Here is an 8427-nt window from a genome sequence, read left to right on the forward strand (position 1 = left end):
GTCCGAGACACACCGACGTCTATAAAAGTGGTAGTTTCTGCTCCTGCTTAGCGCTCAGCATACAGGGAGTGGGACGACTGGTTCGGTCGTTGTCAGTATAATAATGTGACCGGTTTGGGTGTGTTGCTTGGTGTCTTCGGCGGCATGCTTCAGTGATATAGCACTATAAAAGGGCAACAGTTCCACTATACAAGGAGACACAATACGAACACACTGCAGTCTCCCAAAACACGCACCTCGCACTTCACACACACTACACAATGTATACATAGGAGGTCGTCCTTTCAAAACCTAGGCTGTTAATAGGACATTAAAATAATCAAACAAACAAACAAATCACTTTGTTCAACTTTGAAGAAACTCATTACATGACTTGCTTGGCATCTAATCTCTAGAATGATGCAGGCTCCAGGTGGTGACGTATCAACGTTTCTATAACATGTTTTTCTATAATAACTCCTGGAGTCAGGGGTTCATAGTTCATTAAACTAGTGGGTTATCATAAAAAACAATGAACTACATGCCCTAATCAATAATGATAAATCTGCGAATAATCCTCATTGACAGGTAAAGTGCTACAAGAGAATCATCTAAGGTAAGGATGATTGGTATCGTGACATATCTGACGTGTACAAAGCTTTTCTCATCACTGTCAAAATCAATTAAGATTTTTTTCTATCCTGTTAGACATAAGCTTTCGGTACAGTATTTTTTGTCCTATCTATGGAGTTTTATTACACAACCTGTTCAATGTAGTGCATTCCTTAGGATTAATAGGTACGCACTCATTATAATCTAAGATAAGACTATATTATTTGATTTTAAATCAAAAAATATCCTGAGGATATTATGTTGTTTAATGATAAAATCCATTAAGACCTGTCTTCTAAGTATGCGACAATGGTAGCTTTAGAGATTACGTGTGTTTATTGAAAGCTGATACAGCAGTATTGTTTTTGGAGTGCATTCTTACAAGCCGTCGAACTTCTTTCAAGATCCAGACACAAGTCGATAATCCCTCAACAAAATTCTAAGATTTAGTTTAAATAAAGGAGGCAATAACTTATAAAAAAAATCTTAAAGTGTTTCAGTTTTTAGACAAGCTGAACTATCATTATCTCGTTTGACTTAAGTTCACAGGAAATTAGAATTTGAGCAAAATTATCAAGTCAGGTCAAGTATGGTTAACGTCCTATTAAAGTGACATGTGCCGTAACTGAACTAAAATTTTGTTATTTTTTCTTTAATCTATTGAAACCTTAAGGGTTGATGAAGTAAGCTGTGGAAATCATTCAGATTGCCTGAGATGACATATTTACGCTAGTTACAACACAGAAATTAATGTATTGTAAAATTGTTGTTTTTGTGCATTATGTAGGTTTATATGGAATCATATATGTAAGAGAAATTAAAATGACACCCATTTAGATGTTTTTATGATATTGTAATGGGAACAGCAGCAAGAATTATAAAGCTCTACTTCCTGTTGAAGTTTACATTATCATTCGCATACAAGCTGTATCAAGGATATCTAGGTAAAGACAGAAAACATCCTACGTTATACTTTTATGTAATTTATATTGCTTTATTGTTATATAGGATTTATGATTTACCTAATTGTCCCTTATAATTTTCTATCTAAAAGGGCCGAAATATACATTCGATATGTGTGTAGTGCTTTCACGTAACATGCCATATTAAAAACGGGCCTTAATTGACAAATCAACAAAAAGTACCGATAGTGTTCTTGGTTGTACGGAAAATCACATCGATGCTTATCTTTAGAACACTTAGTTTTGTCGAGTCGATTGTTATAATGTAAACATCTTCCTGGTTTTCGGACAGCAGTTATGCGAGCGTGTTGTTTGCGAAATCAAATAAGAAAGTGATTTGTCAGGGCTTACAACAGTTAATTCAGTTTTCTGGTTGTCGAATTGGTTCTGCATATCATCTGCCTTGTATCAACACGTAATATGGAGTCACGATTTTATCCGACATACTGCATGTATAAGTTCAATATGTGCATATGTGGAGATGGTAAACAACTAACCAACCACGATACAAACCAAAAACTGACGCAAGATATTTTATAAAACGATAAAGGAGAAGACTTCTTTAAAAGACTCAATGAAAAATTAAGACTATGCTAATTTTGTTTGGTTGGCAAAATTGTTCATTGAACATATTTCATTTATGGTTATAATTCAATAGCAACGGAGAACAGTTGATGTATCGTTAAAGGCAAAATTTAGTTGGTATAAAACAAATTATCATCCATTTTTTATTTTTCATTTTTAACAACAAAATGCCATCAAAGATTATGTATTACTTTCGTGTTTCTGACATGTAAGAAGAAATGAAAGATAATTATAGCAAATTATCTCCGAAACAGATTTACTATAAGATGTTGGTTATCAAATATTCTTGTATTGGCGATATCAATAATATTTCACCAAAGGTTTGGAGAATAGAGGGTACTATCGAAGTGAAGGTTTCGTGTCGACATGAGATTAACACATCTTGGCCTTGTTAAGGTGTGTAAGTGTGTTTTTACGAGAGTATTCCTAATTATTAGATTATTTACTACATGGATACCTCCATGACTCCTGTACTTATATTTCATCGTCTGGTCTAGCTTACAAGTCACATATCTGAGGTATACCACACTTTATATTGTTTCGGATCACATTCAATCAATATTTGTTTCGATAATTTTCATGGTTTTGATAAATACTTATTTATTATCTCTGAACAATGGCAAAAGAAACTAAATCTTTTGGCAGCAAATAATGGTAACTGGTTACCGCATTACCAGCAAAAAATTTTCAATAAAGAACTAGATGCTACAAATCTAATAATATTTGTTTCCGTTGTCTTCCGTCGTGTGTCTATAAACAATTAACATTTTCAACTTCTTTACCAAAACTACTGAAGCACATTCATTAATACTTTGACTTAAAACCAATCAAAATGGTGAATTACATGGTCCCCAGCCCAAGGGTGCGGAGGGGGGCAGAGGTGTTTAAATGACAGGTGTTGTGGAAACATATACTCTTGGGGAATATTGAATGGTCTTACGGCCTTTATAGGAATTGTGAATACCATTGCCTTGGGTTATTTTTCCTTGCCCATGAAAGGCGGAACCAATGGGGTCGAAATGGTTAAAGTTCCAAAATTTCTCAATTGACAGATACGATGGAATTAAATACTCTCTCAAGATTAAGGAGTCAAATAGATAAAATAACTTACTTCATATTAACGTTTTCTTTTTTACTATCATTTAAGTTTAAGATTACAATTTTTCGATACTGTAATCCTCACTGACATCAAGAGGCTGGTGGATGCATGGAGTCAAAAGTGTAAACAGATCTTGTGACATTTTGTATCTGAACCAAGCTGACGCTGGCCTCTAAGGCCCCTGTGCCTCATATCTAAGGTTTATTCAAATCCTTCGTTATGCATTTTACATTACTTTCACTTTCAAGACTTCCAGTAACGAGACGTCAACTACGTAGGCTGATCATGGCTTGAATACTGCTATGGGAAAACCTACACAAAGCCATGGCATCATCAAATTGAATAAAATTAAGAAGAGTCTTTCCATGGCTCTCACGGGATATCTGACATAGCTATTTTGGTAAAGCGAGACTTATTTACTTTGATGAGCCCCCGTAGGACTGCTTTTTCCACAGTCAGGTTCTAATGGGAATATTTAACTTTATTTTCTCAGCTAGAAAGTATGTTACTGTGTCCAACTGGATGTAGCTACAGCGATGATAAGTCACCATAGTGACAAAAACGTTAGCTTCTTTACTTGTCTTTGGAAAGCTGATTACAAATACAAAGATAGATAAGTTGTAGTTACATGTACAATTGAGGGATAAAATAACTACAATTCATCCCTATACATCCATCGAAAATTGGACATTTCCATCGTAATCTGCGGATAACACTCAAAATTGATTAAGAGACCTGTTGCCCAATCTTCTCAAATACTCTGTTTCTAGTGAAGAAAGCTTGATTATCAGACGTAGTACCTAGAGTACTGGGGTAAGTCTAGTTAATGCCAAATTAGTTATGATCTTACTTTCATTTAATACAAAATTTTATACGATACAAGCACAAAATATAATAAGAATGGGAAATAAGAATAGAGTTGTATTTTCAGGACGAAAACTATGCCCGTTATCACCAATACGGTTCACAATAGGTTTGATAGTAGCCTTTAACTAACGAATGCTTTCCGATTTGTTTATAATCTTGAATTATTATTGACCAAGATGACCACATATACCAGCTTTAGTCTAATGATAATGTCAACATTGTCACGACACACGACAGAATAGATACAATTATAAATGAAAACTTCGGTCACTTCCTTTATCACGTAGTGGAATTGAGGCGGTTCAACACAACCTATGACATTAACGCTGGCTAGATCAGCCAATGCTGTTTCGATGATTACACATAACAACACTAGTTATTGACAGCTTTCGTGTCGACACGAAATCCACTAATATATATCTACTTAGGAAATGTTTGGATGCGTTTTACGGCAATATGAAACTATAACTGCCTGTTCCTGTCGATTTTCTGTTGGCAGGATAGGACGTTGTGTGACCACAGGGAACACTTTACGGACCTTGTCCTAATAATGCTGTCTTTTGTCCTTGTTGTATTGTCACGATTGTGATGTATAAAGGGATTCTTGACTGAAAAACAAGCTCATGTACACCATGAAAGGAATGTTTGTATTTCCTAGTAAATTTCGGTATGCATTTTGTCCATGTATCCATGTGTAGATTCAAAATATCACAAATTTTCTCATATTTTCTCTAATTTATATTAGACATTCTATACGCTTAATAGCATCCATTCAATTTTATATTAATGAAACAAAAGGGAACCTGCAATACGAAATTAAGAACAATCCCTTGATTTAATCATAAGAAGTAACAATAACATTGTCATTTTGCTTTTCGGATCAGCCAACTTTTATTTCCCCAAATTTGGAGATAATACAATAAAGATGTCTTTTATGATGCTTTTCTTAATGAACTGATAACATATTTGATCAAAGTTCTCTCCGAGTTATCGTTCACGTCAATTTCAACAGGCAGTCCATCCGATGTGATTACGTTTTAAAATATCGTAAATTGTCCTGTTTGGTTATTGCATGTTTTGTTATAATTTTGTATACTGACAAAAAATGAGGGAAAAAAGTCCACGTCATGCTGGATACAAAACCAGGTCAACATCCATACGTAACGATTTTCTAGACTTTCCCAATTGATTCTGAAATGCAAATGGAAGATATGTACCAATTATATAAGGAACATATGCGGAATCTATCATACAGTTACTAAGTAACTAATATCTGAATTACAATTCGTTTTGATTAAATAAGGAAAAGTAATAAATTGATATAGAATTAAGAGGAGAACCAAACCAAGAAATTACTAGAAAAATTTTGCCCACAAACCGAACAAAAATAGATCCCTGGAATACTCCTTTCAGACAGTCGATTTGATAGGAAAGTGGCTGCTTCAGGGGCTGTTTGTTAGGTGTATTTGTTGAATCAGTTTCAAAAATTAAATATGTAGGTTAGGCAATATATGTAACTGTAAAATGTAAAAGTTGTATCGTCATTTCAATCTGTGTTTGTCAGTAGTTAATCAACGATACAATTTGTTGTAAATTTAAATATTTAGTTAGGGATTCCTGACGTTCCTGGTTCGGGTATTGGCCTTAAAATAAGACTACGTACACCATGTGAGGAATATGTACAGCGCAATTATTCTATTTCTCCTTCGCCGACTGGTTATAACACCATTAGAATAGGGAAAAGAATAATGCCTAATTTCAGAGCGGCTGAAAGAAATCATTTATGTATAATGTGTAAGATTCAGAATAGACATTCGCTAACTTAACGGCGTCCATTCAATTGAAACCAAAGGTAAATCACTTTAGTATGGGGTATGCCAGGAGTTAGTCAACGATGCAATTTGTTTAAACTTTGGTGCGGAATTCAATACAAGACGGTGATCCCTATATGATGGGGACGATATTTACCATATAAATCTCCACCAGGTTGAGTCACAATTGATACCACATATTTACATATCTGACTTTTTAATCCACAGAGGTAAAAATACTTTCAAATAGATTCATGATGACGGCCATAGAATTCACAGTCTTCATTATCATTGATCTTTGCAACTTAGATAAACTAGCGAGCTTTCAAGGCGAGCATTAACGAAAATATACGTAATATTTAGATGAAATATTTACATTTTATGTGTAAATATGTCTTTTTCAGTTCTCAAGCCTTCATTTATAAAAAGAACGTGTTTCTCCTGGCATTAATAATGCTACTATACGTATATTGATATTTTTACCTTTAATCTTGTCCATGTCTAATTCCAGGTCTCGAGCTATTTTCGCACCTCTGCAGCAGATTCATTTATGGGTCCTTTGTGTACTTTGATTGATGTTTGTACCAGGTCATAGATGTCGAAGCCTACAATGATTACCGTTACAGCAGCCACCATCTTTCCTGCTTTGATACTCCCAAACCAATCGTGGCCGTCTTCTAAAAGTCCAACAGCTGTCATGCCTACCTCGGAAATTTCAAGCTCCGGATCAAGCTCTTCGAGTTTCTCCATTACCTCTCGCATAGCCTTATTCAGTTTTTTCACTTTCTTTTCTGTCTTGATCAATAGCAGCTTGAGCATCTTTAATTAAATCTTTTTCATGGAAGTGTTTTCCAATAAGCGCTCCAAGACTTATGGTACCACTGGCCAATCCCGTTGCGCCAAATCCTACCATGCTTAAAGTTGACAAACCGCCCGTAAAAGGGGCTACCAATAGACAACCTAATATGCCCAATCCAGCCACTATTCCTGTTAAGTTTCCAGCCAATTTTGAGATGTTGACGTTTTCTTGCATCTTATCAAGTTCGTCAGCTAGTTTTCTCAGCAGCCTTATGGTGGATTTCCTTGCATTGAGCCAAGTTTTGAAGGATACAGTAGACAACATTTTGTTTATCGTTGAAGAGCGACTCTGGATAAAGTATGAATGAGAATATCATTTATATAGCATATGCTCTAATTTCAAATGTCTATTCAAATACTTAGAAAAACTAAATGAAATGTTTTCTAAAAGCATTATACCTTACGTAAGTGTGGGTGACGTCTATAATGTCTTGGTCAAACGCGGAAATACCAAAGATTGGAGAAGTATCGTGAACCAGTCTGAAATAGGTCAGATAACAATAGATAGTTGACGCCAAGAAAAGTCGACTTAGTTTAGTGGTCACAACCCCAACATGTATCTGATGTGATGTGGATCCTTTCCACTTAGCAAGGTCATTGATGAAATCGCAATCCTTTCTACTATTGTTTGTAACTTTGTATGTATTATATTAAGGGTCTAATTGCCCAATGCAATAAATCACGCACTTGAATTAAAGTTCTAAATTATTATGTTAAGATGTTAGCTTCATGATCTCCTTGTGTGTATAAATTGAAATATAGAAACAAAGGACGAATAAGGACAATCTGCAATCGATGATCCATTAGAAAATATTTCCGTCTGAATGTCGGGCGTACTTATATCTCAAACTATTGTTAACCTCCCGTATCTGATATTTTATTCAATAGATCTGGCTGTTATTAGGACGTTGACAAAACAAGAAAATTCTCATCCCCCAGAAAGGGTCCTGCTCCAGCTAACTTGGCCCTAAGTTGCAGTTAATAACTTGTGACCCCAAACACCTCTATATACAAATTTTCATTAAAATCAGACGATTGATTAATGTTGACCTATATAGTGTGTGGCCGACTTCAGTTTTTTTGTGGATTTCCAGACCTCTTTGAAATTATGACTATAGTATTCAGTGGCCCAAAAACCAACCAGTATACCAATATTACCCGTATTACAATGTCATCTTTTTTTTTGTAAATACTCATGTAAAATGTTGTTTTCTTATTTTGGAGAAATATGTTTTAAGAAATCTGAGGGCAACGAAATAAAACAATGCAGAGTATTTATGTTAGAATGATAATTTTATTTAACTCCAATTCATAAATTTGATACAACAACAAAAAGATGTAACTTGTTAGGAAAATGAAATACATGTAGAATGAAACACATTTAACCATAATGTTAAATACACATAAAAACGATAATGATATGGTTATTTTTTACAACTTTGAGTATACAAACAACTTCATATATATTAGTTGCAATCAACATCAGTCCGCCATCTTGAAATTTTAGAGTTATCCTCCCCTTGATCGGAGTAAAGACACTTCCGGTTTTCATTACGCAATATAGAAACAGCTTACAGCTCCTGCATTTTGAGTAACTTTGAAACGATTTTTAGCTCACCTGGCCCGAAGGGCCGGTGAGCTTATGTCATGGCGC

General features: G+C 34.8%; 1 pseudogene; it reads right to left on the reverse strand.

Annotated features, from left to right (window-relative positions):
- Positions 1-4983: 4983 nt before the first annotated feature.
- On the reverse strand, positions 4984-8045 carry LOC138324524 (apolipoprotein L4-like; annotated as a pseudogene).
- Between the last annotated feature and the right edge of the window lie 382 nt (positions 8046-8427).

The sequence above is a fragment of the Argopecten irradians genome, chromosome 5, assembly GCF_041381155.1.
Source record: "Argopecten irradians isolate NY chromosome 5, Ai_NY, whole genome shotgun sequence".
NCBI lineage: Eukaryota > Metazoa > Mollusca > Bivalvia > Pectinida > Pectinidae > Argopecten > Argopecten irradians.